The sequence below is a fragment of the Peromyscus eremicus genome, chromosome 13 (assembly GCF_949786415.1).
Source record: "Peromyscus eremicus chromosome 13, PerEre_H2_v1, whole genome shotgun sequence".
Taxonomy (NCBI): domain Eukaryota; kingdom Metazoa; phylum Chordata; class Mammalia; order Rodentia; family Cricetidae; genus Peromyscus; species Peromyscus eremicus.
Window position 1 is genome coordinate 33,834,635 of NC_081429.1, and position 14,264 is coordinate 33,848,898.

The following is a 14,264-nucleotide window of genomic DNA, read 5'->3' on the forward strand; positions in this document are numbered from 1 at the left end:
TTGAGAAACCCTGGCACAACATAAAGGCAGAAATTGGAAGAAAATGCCTGATGTTGACCTCTGGCAATGATGCACACACACACACACACACACACACACACACACACACACACACACACAGAGAGAGAGAGAGAGAGAGAGAGAGAGAGAGAGAGAGAGAGAGAGAGAGACCCTCTTGACTCCACATCCTTCTTAAGTATCTTTCTTGATTCTAATTGGATTAAATTTCCCTAAAACATTGCATGCATGTCCAACTTAGTATAAATTTTGTCTTTATTTTGGGAGATCTTCTCCACAGCGTTGGGTAGGAAGGCCTCTCCCTCCTCATAGATACACTTGTATTTACTTCAACAATGCCCTCACTTTGCTGGTCACTCTGCCTCAGGGTCTTTCTTTGCTTCCATCACTGTTGATGCCTCTGGACTTTGAAGGCTTACCCCTTAATAGTCTCATCCAATCCCATCGTTATAAACATGGTGATTCCAAGAACACTGGTTCTGTACAAGACCTACCCCCATTCATTCCGTGTTTACAAACAACTGCTAAGTCTGATGTCTAAGCCACTCAGTATATCCCAACTTGGTCCCTAGAGCGTCCTCCAGTTGCCTGCCAGTAGATCTATTTCTCCCACAACCCGTCTCTATCAGAGAAGGACATTTTAACTCTGTAGCTAGTTAAGTCAAAACCTTGGAAATGCCTTTGATTTATTTCACAAGCCATTATCCATTTCTATGGGATTCTGTTGACCCTATATCAAAACACATATCTAGAAGCCAATCATACCCACAAGTTTTATTGTAATCCAAACTGTGGTTGTTTCGTACCCAGATTCCTGCTTCCCCTTGATGTCTTTTTGATGAGTAAATAGTTGGGTTGGTGTTCTTCTGTAGTCTGATTTCAACATAAAAGCCAGCATAAATCTAACAAAATGTAGGTCAGGCCATGTCATTCTGCAGGAAACAAGTGCTCGTTGTCCAGTGCTGTAAGCTGATGTCCTTACAATAAGGTAATATGGATGACTGAGCTCCTACTTTTCCTTTCATGCTCTCTGTTTAACTACACTGGCTAGCTTGCTATTCTTGGGGACTCCTAGGGGACTCACTGGGAATCCCCTGCCTTAGGATCTTTGCATTGCCTTTCCTCTCTGCCTGGACATCTCTCTCTGTCTCTCTCTCTGTCTCTGTCTCTGTCTCTGTCTCTGTCTCTCTCTCTCCCTCCCTCCCTCCCTCCCTCCCTCCCTCCCTCCCTCCCTCCCTCTTTCTCTCTCTCTCTTCCATATATCTGTACACTCCTTCCTTGTTCTTCCAGGACCTCTCCCAAGCACTATTTTCTTAGCAGACCTCTCTCACAGACTCTACCCAAGACTCAATCCCTTTGATATCCTTCTGAGGCCCTTTATTTTCTCTCTTGTTTTATTTTATCTTATCATTTTATTATTCTCTCTCTCTCTCTTTCTGTGTGTGTGTGTGTGTGTGTGTGTGTGTGTATGTGTGCATGCACGTGTGTGTGTGTTTCTATACATATGTTTTTGTACACATATGACTATGGGAATGCATACATGCCTGTGGAGGTCATAGTATTTCCTCAAATGTCATTCTCCAGGCCCCTTCCACCTTTTATTTGAGAGAGGATCTCTCATTGGCTTGGAGATTTATGAACAAGGCTAGATTAGTTAGCTTCCACAGATCTGTTTCCACTTCTCATCTCACCAGCTCTGGGATTCTATGTATGAATCATCATTCCTAGCTTTTTATATGGGTCCTGGTGATTTGAGCACAGGTCTTTACACTTCTGAAGTAAGCATAGCCATCTCCCTCACTCTGTGTTTTATTATTTTCCCCTAGACTCTATCACCATCTGACATGTTGTGTATTCTACTGTGCTTTTTTGTATACTTCCCTCCATGTGAACTCAAACTCTTTGTCTTTATGCATGTCTTGTCGTTTTCTATGGCATCTATACCACAGTATTTGGCGTATAGATTGTTAATTAATGAATGAGAGAAACTGAAACGAGGAAACTAGATGAATTGAAAAGTATCATTTAAAAGTAATCATTTAAATTACTTTAAAGAGAGATCAATGTCCTGGATTTTGAGGTAGTTCTTATACAATAGTATCGTACTAAAACACATTCCAGGGATAGTATTGTGCATTTGTGTTAGAAATGCCCCACATGGGTGAGATGGTTCTAGAAGGCAGTTGCCATTTTTTTTTAAGATGATTGACTTTAACCAAGTATTCTTGAACATTTTCTCAAATATGATCACAAAGTAGTTGAGAAATGCCCTAGCACTAGAGGAACAGTTCTTGATCACTGCTGATAAAATAGTAGCCTGTCTCTTTCAGCCTTGGTAATGCATTTATTTTTGTTTCTTTCTCTCTCTCTCTCTCTCTCTCTCTCTCTCTCTCTCTCTCTCTCTCTCTCTCTCTCTATCTCTATCTCTATCTCTATCTCTATCTCTCTCTCTTTCTTTCTCAAACATATATATATATATGTTATATATTATATATGTGTATAATCTGAAAAGATGCTGTGTAATGGTAAGATTCATATGAAATTCCACCCTGGTTCCTCTACATACACGTGCTAAGTGGTGAGATAAAAGCTGGAAATGGACACTAGAGGTGGTGTGCCGTGGTCAAGTCCTTGCCTGACAGGTCCAGGGTCTGCGCCACTCCCTAACATTGGAAAACAGAAAAAGATGGGAGATTGTCCAGCTGCATCACACACTTGTGTGGGTGTGTTACTTGAGCTTAAGATTGTTGTGCTGTAAAAATGAAAGAACAAACACAATATGGGTTTGGAGCAGGTGACTTAAGCCTCCACACAAATAAAACAATAATTTTGTCCTAGTCTTACGATCAAAGATAATAGTTTTCTAGTGACTATAAGCTTACTCAGGTGTGCTGTTTATTCAGTGTGTCGTAACACACACTGCTTAGGTCTCCAGACCATGCAGGCTTACTGGTAATTACCTTATTGAAAGCTAGATTGCTTATTGTTTGGATGTCAGCTCTCTGAGAATTTGCCAAGTAACCCTCAGACAACTGTGAATTACCAACAATACTTGGCCCGATGAAGGCGCCTGCATTTTTCTTGTCACATGTGAAGCTGAGGTGGGCAAACTGGTTCAGAAAAATGAACTTTATGCCATGCTAGGACAAGTCTCTGAGGAACCACCCACTGCCTGGTTAGGGGACTATTAAGGACAGCGTTTTCTTTGATGGGCTGGTGTCAGAGCCTTCAGCCCAGAGGAAACAATCTGACTGACATTTGTCCTCTCCCTGTCTCCTTTGCTTGGTTGGTAGCATGCTGACATCCCAGAATTCCTTATTCCGGGCATCACTTGTGTGGGGCTGGGGAGACGACTCAGTGGTTAAGCATTTGCTGTGCGAGTGTGAGGAAGTGATTTTGAATCTCCCAAGACCATTTAAAGTCGGATGCAGTAATGGACATGTGTAATCCTAGCTCTCCCATTTTGAAATGAATGGCAGAGACAGTGTAGTTGTAGGAAGCTCAAGCAAGCTAGTCTTCATGTGCTGTGGAGAACACCAGGAAAACCCTGTCTCAAACAAGGTGGACCAACACCTGAGGTTGACCTGTGACCTCTACACACGTATCATATCATGAGTGTGTTCACATTTCTACATATAAATGTGTGTGCAAATACACACACACACACACACACACACACATACATCACATACACATACACATGTATGAATGTGCCCAGGAGTAGTTGGCCAACACAAACTGGTCTTTATGTTTTTTCATGGCTTTTTTTTGCTTTTGTTTTTTTCTTTAGAGACAGAAAGCATGATGTAGATAGGTAGAGAAGGGCTGGATCTGGGAGGAGTTGGAGGAGGGGAACAAATATGATAAAATTTTACTGGTATGAAATTCTGAAATAATAAATATTTTAAAAAAGGAAATCACATGTTTCTAAAAACTTGAATATAAACAGGGTATCTATGAATCTATGAATTTGTCATTACCTATTTATCATCAATTTCTGTGATTTTGGGCCTCTTTTCCCTCTTCTCCTACACTGCTTGAGCTTTGGTACCGTGGATAATTGGCTCCAGGAATCTATAGTGACACAAAGATCTGTGGATGATCAGTCCTATATAGAGAACAGGGTTTTTCTTATATGGAACCCATGCAAAGCTATCAGACAGGTGCATCATTTTGGCATTGCAACACCACGTTGTCATCTACAAAGTTTGTGCTTGTGAACTACATAGGCTAGTTACAAAAAAGAGATTAAAAAAAAATCTCATAATGTTTTAAGTAAGTTTATGAGTCTGTGTTGGGGTTATGTTCATAGTTCTCCTTGCCTGCATGTCATCTGCTGGCCACAACTGACATGCCCCACTTAAGTGATCTCGAGGTTATTTTTAATTCCTGATATGTTGTGAATTCAGTGTAAACGGTAGTTATATTATATTGCTCAGGGAGTAATGATGAGAAATAGCTCATATATATTCACTAAAACCATAATTTATTTCAAGTAGTTTTGATCTGGGGTCATTTGAATTTGCTGATGTAGAATCCACAGACAGTAATGACCAAGTGTGTATTTTTGATTGCTCTGCAAACTAATCTTGGGGATGTTTCTTAACTTTCTATGGTGAGGGGCAGTTACAATGTGGCAGCGAGCTCATTGGCTTGGAATCTGCTTCAATTCTGCATGTTATTTAGCTAATTTATTTAAAATGAGTGGGAAAAGTAATTTCTTATACTATAGGCTTTATTTTCAGGACTAAAGAAAGAAAAATACATATGTAGGTTCCTGGCACAGGATTACTTGTTAGATGTGGCCACTGGCAATAATTATTGAGGCTTATTGTCAACTCAGTTCAAGCAGCAATCTGTTTAGATAGACTGGCATTTCAGTTGACAGGACAACTTTCCTAAGCCCCTGATGCCTCTGAAGCACAGCTCCTTCATTTGGAAGCCTCAGGTAGTGTTGAGAACACAGCATTCTGCCCAGAGAGCAGCTAAGATTCATTATTATTTGTATTGTTCTGTGCTGTGAAGTTTAGGAGGCCGGGAGCGTCCAACAGATGAACAATCATTCTAATTAATTATTCTAAGCACAAGGGTATGAGTGGGCCTAGTGGAAGAGTTTACAACATAAAAAGTTCAGTTTAGTTGATGAGGCACACTACTTCATGTCTGGGTCACAAAGTCTGTGCTTTTTAGAGAGAGAGCATGAGGTTGTGAGACAGAATTCTTAAAGACTTAAATGCAAGCCTAAGTCTGTCATTTATCAGGTGAATCCTTGAGCAATCAAATTAAGTTGATGTTTAGGCTTCTTATCTATGAAAAAGAAAAGAAAAAAACATGCCTAAAAGGTAGCAATGTGTGTAACTCTTTTTACTGAGCTTTGTATAAATGTTATTTATTATTATCAGGGACTATAAATTGAAATCTTACATACAAAGTAAATAATTAGGCACATAGTATATGAGGAATTGATTGTGGTTACAATAATCTTAGGAAATTTCTTGGAGGAAGTGGACCAAAATATAAGCATCAAAGAAAGGATGTAGCTTAGAGAAAGGCAGAGAGGAATATACTTTCCACTGTGACCAACAGCAAAGGCACAGACCTGGAAGTGATAGAGGTACCTGGGTAGCATCCACGAGGAGTCCAGTTCCTTGGATGAGGGACCCAAGGAGGAGAGAGGCGGCAGCCAATATAGGATGATTCCCGTGAATGTGGTGACTTCAAGTCACTTGGTGTGAAGTCAGATGTCCCATGGCTTCATTCTAGAGTCTGCTCCTTACAAATCACTTCATTGCAATATTAAGCAAATCAAATTTTCTTTAGGCAATGGGGCCTCTCTGTCGGGAATATTCTAGGATATAAATGGGTCAGTATATAGAAAACACATAGTTATGTGACTCCCACCTAGTAATTAATTGTTGGAAAAATGCCAAACATTATCCAATGTATTTAATTAATTGGCCTTTTAAATTCACATTTGTACTCATTAATTACCACACAGCTAAAAATGGGAAAGATTTGATTGCTCATCTCATAAATAAGAATAATTAAAAGCACTCAGAATTCTATTAGCCGAATAAATCAACCACTTCATTTTTCTAGATCCCCTCTGACCACATACATACCTAAAAATTTGTTTTTCCATGGTTTTAGGCATGATACATATAAAGTTTTAATAGAAAGTGCTATGCATATTTCTTTACTATTGTATTGATAAATACAAATACTTAGCTATATATCTCAAGTTTCATGGCAATCATATAATTTTTAAGGGAGGCTTCACAAAATATGTTTAGTTTTTGTATGAAATATGGAAGAGTGGGGATGGATAGAGGGCATTGCGCCTCAATCAGGATGACTTCAACCTTAGGGATTTTGGCAATGTCTGGAGACACTTTTGGTGATAAAACTGTTGGCATCCAGGGGTAGAAGCCAAGGATGCTGTCTAACACCCTAACTGCACAGGAAATTATCAACCTCCCACAAATGGTGAGTTCAGAAAGTCAATAGCTTCAGGGTTGGAAGCATCTGACCTAGACAGTCTCACTTGTCCTCGCTTGAGTTGGGTTGATGGGATGTGGCCAAAGGTACTTGATGTAGGTAGTGAGGTGTTAGGTGATGTGACCTGGCAGTTCTCCACCTTTATTTCTTTGTGCCTGTGTCAATCCATGCTAAACCTATTTTTCTACCAAAAGTAAAACAGAAGGTGATGGAAAATCTCCATCAGTCAGCAGGAGGTGGCTGTGCATGTTAAAGGTAATGCAGTTGGGTGCCTCATCACCATTCAGTGGTAATTGCAGAATTAGCAATCATTTGAATATTTTAACTAGAAACTCTTCACTCGACAGCCCACAAACATCATCTGCTGGGTAGCATTTTTTTCCTAGGTGCTAGGTGCTGTTGGATGAACTCAGTGCCCACTGAGAGAAAGTCCTGCTAATTTTCATAGTAAAACACTTTTGTGTGTGAGAGACAGACGGCCATTTCAGATAGGTTAAACTGTGAGAAAGTTTATCTTACATTTTATGGAGTATGATTAACATTGTCCACGATATTGAATCACACTAAATGCATTTTCCATGTAAAATAATGTGTTATTTGAATTGTAGATATTCCTTTTGAATAACTCCAGGACTGAACAATTATAGGACTCTGAAATTTGGCCAGCATAACTATGAGTAGAAACTTTGTTTTTAATACAGATTAAGCAAAATATAAATGCAAAAATATAAATTTCTAATGGCTACAAAACCTAAAAATTTTGAGTGCTAACACAATGCCAAAAGTGGAAAATTCTAGATTTGATCCAATGTGAACGGCTAAAATTAAAGCAGAGGCATACTAAGATATTGTATAATTTAAATGTAGGCATATTGCATAATTTACACATAAAAATTACATGTGTGTATATGAAATATAAAAGAATTTACTGTTTAGGCTTGAATCTCATTCCATAGATATCTCATTATGTGTATCTCATTATTTGGGGATGCATAAATAGTATTCCCAAATCAGAAAAAAAGAAATCCCAAACATTTCTGGTCCCCAGCATTTGAATAAGGCATACACTCAATCTACTATTGATTCCCATTGTGTATTTTCCTAAACAAAGGACATATAGTTTGTAATTCTTGTACTTGATAAAATTAAAGAAAGAGAATATGTTTTGAATGCCTTGGAAAAACTACATAATATTGGATTGGATGGTTTGTACACATGTACATAAATATATATTCAGGATTGTATACATATGCTTATGTGATATTCTTTTTGCATCTATTAGTTTATATTTTTCCATAAGACTCTAGAGCTTTGTCTCTTCTGTCATTTAAAAAATTATTAGTTGAGAATTTCATATGTGTTATGACCATAATCACCCCTCCCCCAACTCATTCCAGATCCATCTCATTCCACACTCCCTTAATTTTGTGTCCTCTTCTGTTTTTACCTACCAAGTCTAGTTTGTGATACCCACATATACTTGAGTGTATGGTCATCTCCTGGAGCATGGCTAGCTTATCAAGGTGGCACTCTTAAAGAAAACTGGCTTTCCTTCTACTAGCAGCGTTCACTTTTGATTCTTCAACTTAGGATGGGAATTCATGTCTATCTCTTTTTCCAGGACAAGAATTGGTCTGGCTTTAGCTTGCACACACACACACACACACACACACACACACACACACACACACACGCACATCATGATTTCATATGGGCAGCTCCCCTGATACATATGAAGAACACTATTTCCTTGTTTTAATTCTCACCACCTCTGACTCTTACATTCTTTTTGCACCCTCTTCTACAGTGATGCACAAGCCTTAGATGGAGGGGATGTGTTATAGATACTTTGTTTAGGGTTTGTCTTTCCACAGTCTCTTATACTCTTCTTGGCCAGTTGTGGGTCTCTGTGTTAATCAACGTCTATTACAAACAGAAGCTTTTCTGATGAGGCTTGAAAGATGCTTTATTCTATGAATATAGTGAGAAGTCATTAGCAGTTGCTTTAATACTATGGACACTTAGGATAATAGTAGTAGTAGTAGATTCTCCCCTCTGGCCACATGTCTAGCCATAAGTTCTTCTCCATTAGTACCCATTTGTGTTTTCCTTTTCCCTATATTCACTAATCTCTCAATTTCCCACTCCTCTTAAGATCTCTTCCTTCCTCTTATGATCTCCTTTCTAGTTTCAGAACCTATAGACACACATATAAAAATACACACACACACACATAGATATGCATATATTATATATAATTATACATATAATTTTAGATGCAGGTTTTCCATATGAAAGAAAACATGTGTTACATGGCTTTCAGACTCTGGTTTATTTCACTTAGCATAATGATTTCCAGTTGCATCCATTTGACTGCAAATTGCATGATTTCTACTTTCTTTCTAGCTAAACAGAATTCCATTGTATCCAGGTACCACATTTGCTTAATCCACTCATCTGCTGAGGGACATCTAGGCTGGTTCCATTTCTTGGTCACTGTGACTATAGCAACAGTAAACATAGATGCCTCACTCCCTTTGACTTTCTGGATTCCACTCAGTGCTTTGGCCACATTTCCCTAATCATCCAGAGTCATTTGATATAATTCTAAGAGTTGCTTAACCTCTACACAGTAGCCTTGAATTAGAGACATGTGTAAATCTTGGCTACAGTAAGAAATGAGGACTGAATTCTTATGGCCCCATGTAATTTACTTATTATTGGTAGACATCATAAAACTCACAAAGGAGAGCCAGAGATGCCAGGGTATAAGATAGGTAGTGATAAAAAAAAATACAAGGTCACAATTCAGTGGTGGACAGCCCTTGGCAGCCACTGAAAGGAAAGTTTGTGCTGATGGTGATTTAGCGTCTGGTGATTTAGCCTCTGTAGTCCAAAAGAATGTTCATTACGAACATTGTAGCACAGTTCCTTCACAAGGCACTTGTGGAACCGACTGGAACCTAGACCTGGTAAAAACTCATACACACAAGTTTGGTTTGGATGTCCTATTTTCAGACGCTCAGAGGAATATTTTTTAAGTTACTGTTTGGTTGAAAACACACAAATCCTATTTCTGCATAATAATTTGCCATGTTTAAAATTGCTTTCTTCTAAACCTTTCATTAAGAACAAGCAGAATTTTTTTCTTAATCATGAATTCATGTGAACGAGATGACAGTTGTGATCTCTCTTCAAATTGCTGGTGAAAGCATCCCACCTCCACCCCTGCTGCTCTGCATCTTGGCCTGAGAAACCAAAAATGCTGCTCCCCTGTTCAAAGAATAACTAAAAAAAAAAAAACCAGAAAATGACATTTTTCACTTATTTGCATCTAATGAAGGAAAAATATTATATTTTCAAATATACAAATACACATCTGTAGCTGTTAAGTTTGTAAAAGCAGCCGGTCCAAAGACTCGTTATGAATAGGGCCAAGTCATGTCAGGGTGGTGTAATGGCATTAATGAAAATAAGCTTATGTAGGTTAATTACTGACTTAGGGATATACAACATCAAGACCGCTTCTGAGCCCAAGTGAGCACTTTAATCCTTATTTTAAGCTGTAAAAATAGCTTCTTTTGACTAGGACTAAGTTAAGCATCAAAGACTATGGTCAGCCCTCTTGTGGCGGGTCCAGATAGTGATGAAAATGATCTAAAAAGAACAGAGCATGCTCTTCAGAGTAAGAATTGGGTTTCTTTTACACTAGACTTAGGCACGTAAATTAAAAAAAAAACTGCAGGTATTTGAAATTGTAAAACCTAATATTAGCACCTGAACTTCACAGTAGGAAGAAATTGTCCTGCTAATGTCCTCTTTGCCTTTTGATGATGGGTGCTGGACCTCTTAGGCTTTTAGTCTGCAGAAATCTATGGCATAGTATTATTATTATACAAGGAACAAAATAGTGACTGTATAAATACTCTGAAAATTACCCTGAATGATTCCCTGCCTTTGTTCTGACCTTTAAAGCCTTTCCATTAAAAAAAATCTGCATTTCGAATGAGCAGGTGTTTTCTTTGTATTTTCCTCCTCTTCTGTTTTATTTTGTAAATTCTAAGTATCATGTCCGCTTTCAGCTTGCTATCATCCTTAGTAATAATTACCTTTCACATTACGTAGCAGCTTCACAGTTCCTCATGGTGATCATGTTTCTAGGATTCTAGTATGACCTTCTTTCAGTCATTCACAGATTTGTAATAGAGTGCCTGCAATATGGCAACAGCTCTTTTATGTTCTAGGGACAGGAGGACAAAATGACAGTGCCACTTTCGCAGATCTCACGATGCCGAAAGAGACCTAGATAAACAAATGAATATTATGTGTACATGTGTATGCATCTCTGGGTAATGTTGAATACATAAGAAAGGGCAGGCAATGATTCAAAAGTAGTGGACAGTGTACAGGAAAAAAAATCACTTCAAAGGCTAGGAAAATGTCCTGAGGCAGAACTGACTTAGAGTTACAGAGTTGTGGAAGACATTGATAAAAGACAAGCCATAGCATATCATGGCCATGAAAAGAAATGTGATGGAAGTCACTGGCCACAGGGTTGCAGGTCTGATTCTATGGCTGCTCAGGAGGGGAGTCACAGCTGGGAGACATCGTGGTTTCACTGTGCTCCTCTAGAGACAGTGATTGCTGGGACCGGGTTCATGGTGGTGGTGACACACAGCAGTCAGAGTCCAGAGACAGTTTTAGACAGATATGGGACTGCATAAGTAAAAGAGCCTTGAGGGGCAACCTGGTGGTTTTGACCCATGAAACTTCTTGAACTGTCATGCAGGCAACAGCCAGAGGTCGCTGGGGAAGGAGATTTTTTTCGCTGACGGTGAGTAGCCCAATAGCTTCGTCATGGACTCGTGTGTTTGATGTGTTGCATTGACTGATACTGGAGTCTAAAGTGGGGAGAAGTCTAGTGCAGAGATCTGAATCTGAGACTCTGCAACTTACAAATTCTGTTGAACTCCATGACCCGAGAGGTTCCCTCTGGAAAAGAACGCAATGTCTAAGGATACAGTCCCAGAGCGCTAGAACGCATAGATGTTGGAAAGATGTGGGGCCAGTTGGAAACATAGAAGAGCCATCAGAAGAGAGAGGATGACCAAGGGAGGAAGAATTCAAGACTGAGTGAGTGTTGACTTTGACAGAGGAGGAGTGCACACAGGGGCAGAGTGCAGGCTGGATGCAGGAAGAAAACGCCATGATGGGGCTGGAGAAATGGCCCAGTGGCTAAGAGTATTTTCTGCTCTCCCAGGGGCCTGGGTGTGGTTCCTAGCATCCATATGGTGGCTCAAACACATCTGTAACTTGAGTTCCAGGGGATGCAATACTCTCTTCTAGCGCCACAGACACCAGGCATGTGTATACACATGTATACACGAAGGAAAGACACTCATACACATAAAATAAAAATAAATGTCCTCTTTTTCAAAAGAAGAGGTCCCTGAAATCATATGTGACACCCTGTGCATCACTTTAGAGGGTGCTTGCTCCAACCATATACAATGGAGCTGAGTATCTTCTCCCAAGTGTGATCAGACGGTGCATTGCCCAAGGTCTGCCAGTATGCCTCTGTCTTCTGCCCTGGTGCTTCAGGACAGGTCGTGTATATGAACTTTCTCAGCTCCCACACAACTACAGATTGTAGTGCAGGGCACCAGCTGTTTGCAGGGCCGCTACCGACCAAGTGGGGATTGGAATCTGTGGTCTGGCCCTTTGATTAGCTCTAAGATGCATCAGACCAGTTAACTTAGACAGTAGAATGCAGATTTCAGCTTTGTCCTTCCTGTTAGCTTCTGGGTAGGTTGTGATAACACCAAACTACCATAAGTATAGGCTGCCTTCGGCGCTCACAAATATGTATACCAGCTGAACTCTCTCAAAATACCCCACAGACAGCCTCTCTCTGCCTGTTAAAGGCAGAAATGTGCTATTATAAGTCCTCTTGGCCAGAGGGCCGGGGTGGGCAGTTCTCCTTGGTAGAGTGGATCCTGTCTGAGAATGTCTGCTTGTCTCACAGGGAGAGGAGACACAGACCTAGAAAGAGGGACAACCTCACCCTGTGCCAGGCCCTGGACTTGGGGCTGTTGAAAGGGTGCCCTCTTGCGTGGTCACTCGTTCTGTTCCACGAACAAACAGCTGCTTAGCTCCAACCGAAACTGCGGTTAAACGTTTGAGTGGTTGTCTCCCTTGGGTTTCACTGTGAACTTTAACAACACACAAATGACAACTTTTAGGCATTTCCCGCTATCCCCTAGATAAAAGCCGTAGCGGCCAAAAGCATTGCATTTTAGCCTTACGAGAAAGTGAATTATATGATTTTTCTATCCCCTGCCCTTTTTTCCCCCCACTCAGCTGTGAGGCTGACAGCTCATTTTAGAGACTTCTGGATCTTCTGAGTCTGGGACGGAGCCCTGCAGCTTGTCTTATTCCTCTCCCGCCATCTTACTTTGGCCACACCCCACTGACATGCCTTTTCTCTCTGGTAGTGGTTACACTCGGAGGCTCTATACAGTGTCCACGACATTGGCAGAGGATCCCCCTCCTGCCCTGTAATTTGGCATCTTCCTGTCAGCGCCAAGAGCCAGCCAGGGCTGTCGTTCTTCTCTCTGGGAGAAATTTGTGGTTGTTTGTCTTTTATTGGAAGGACTTCATCACTGCCGTCCGCTGCTTCCTTCCTGTGCTGGGTGAAGGTAAGGAGGGGAAGAGGATCATGGGGAAGGGGAAGAAAGGCTTACAGACCCACCCAGGCCAGAAAGGGGCTCTTGACTTGTCTTCTCACCCATCTTCTTACTTCCAGCCCAAGTTCAACTCATTGAGGCAAAGGTCTTTGGTTGGGTTTTGGCTAAGTTGCTTCAGCAAGTTGTATAAGTTTGTGTGTGTGTGTGTGTGTGTGTGTGTGTGTGTGTGTGTGTGTGTGTGTATGTGTGTTCACTCACATGTATGTGTGATAGAGAGAGATGGAAGGGATAAACATAGACAAGCCTAGACTAGAGAAGAAACAATGGAAAAATATGAAAATGAGCCTAGAAATGAAGCCTTCCCAACTCCCAAGTGAAAGCATTCTACACACGCGGTATTTCCTTTACTTGCCCAGCAGGGCAGGCCTGTCTTACCTCCTCCTCTCTGGATGTCCTCCACTGACCTACAGTAGGGAGCAGCCCTTTGCCTCTCTCTCCTTCTCTGCCTCCTTCCTTTATTTCTTTAGACTGAACATGGTCTGTTCACCCTGGCCCACGCTACTCACTCGGATTCTTTGTCACATCTTCAGGCCATCCCTGCAGACTTCAGTCCTCTAGTCCAGCATAATCCAAGTGGACTGCTCAGGATTTTTTCTTTTTTTAAGAAAGCTCTATCCTAGGATCTATCCTAGGGTGGTCTCTTCATGGCTTCAATTGGGACTTTCCACTCTCCTGCTTACATCTGGTCTGCTTTGTCCCCAGACTCCTGGTCATAGATTGTTTTAAGAGTGCCCAGTAGTCAGGCTGCTCCATGGCTCAGGAGAATCACTGGCCTGCCAACCAGCAGATGTACAAACAACAGTAACTAAAGTGGGCAGCCAACAGTGGAAAGAACCCAATGGCAGAAGCAGGGCTTTCTGTGTGAGAGATTTCTTTTTCCCTCCCTAGCTCTGCGGAGCAGAAGAAAGGTTGTCTTTTTCAAGCTTTGCCCCCATCTCTGCTTCCCAGAGAAGCTGGAGACTCAGAAATGTCTCTTCTCTTCTGATCAGAGAGCAGGCAGAG

At 40.8% G+C, this 14,264-nt stretch overlaps 1 long non-coding RNA gene across 1 annotated transcript; it reads right to left on the minus strand.

Annotated features, from left to right (window-relative positions):
• Positions 1-823: 823 nt before the first annotated feature.
• Positions 824-10,781, minus strand: LOC131923117 (uncharacterized). Its single transcript, XR_009382522.1, has 3 exons — positions 10,626-10,781; positions 5,637-5,866; positions 824-920 (listed from the first exon to the last, which is right to left on the minus strand). It is a non-coding gene; the product is annotated as an uncharacterized LOC131923117 (long non-coding RNA).
• Between the last annotated feature and the right edge of the window lie 3,483 nt (positions 10,782-14,264).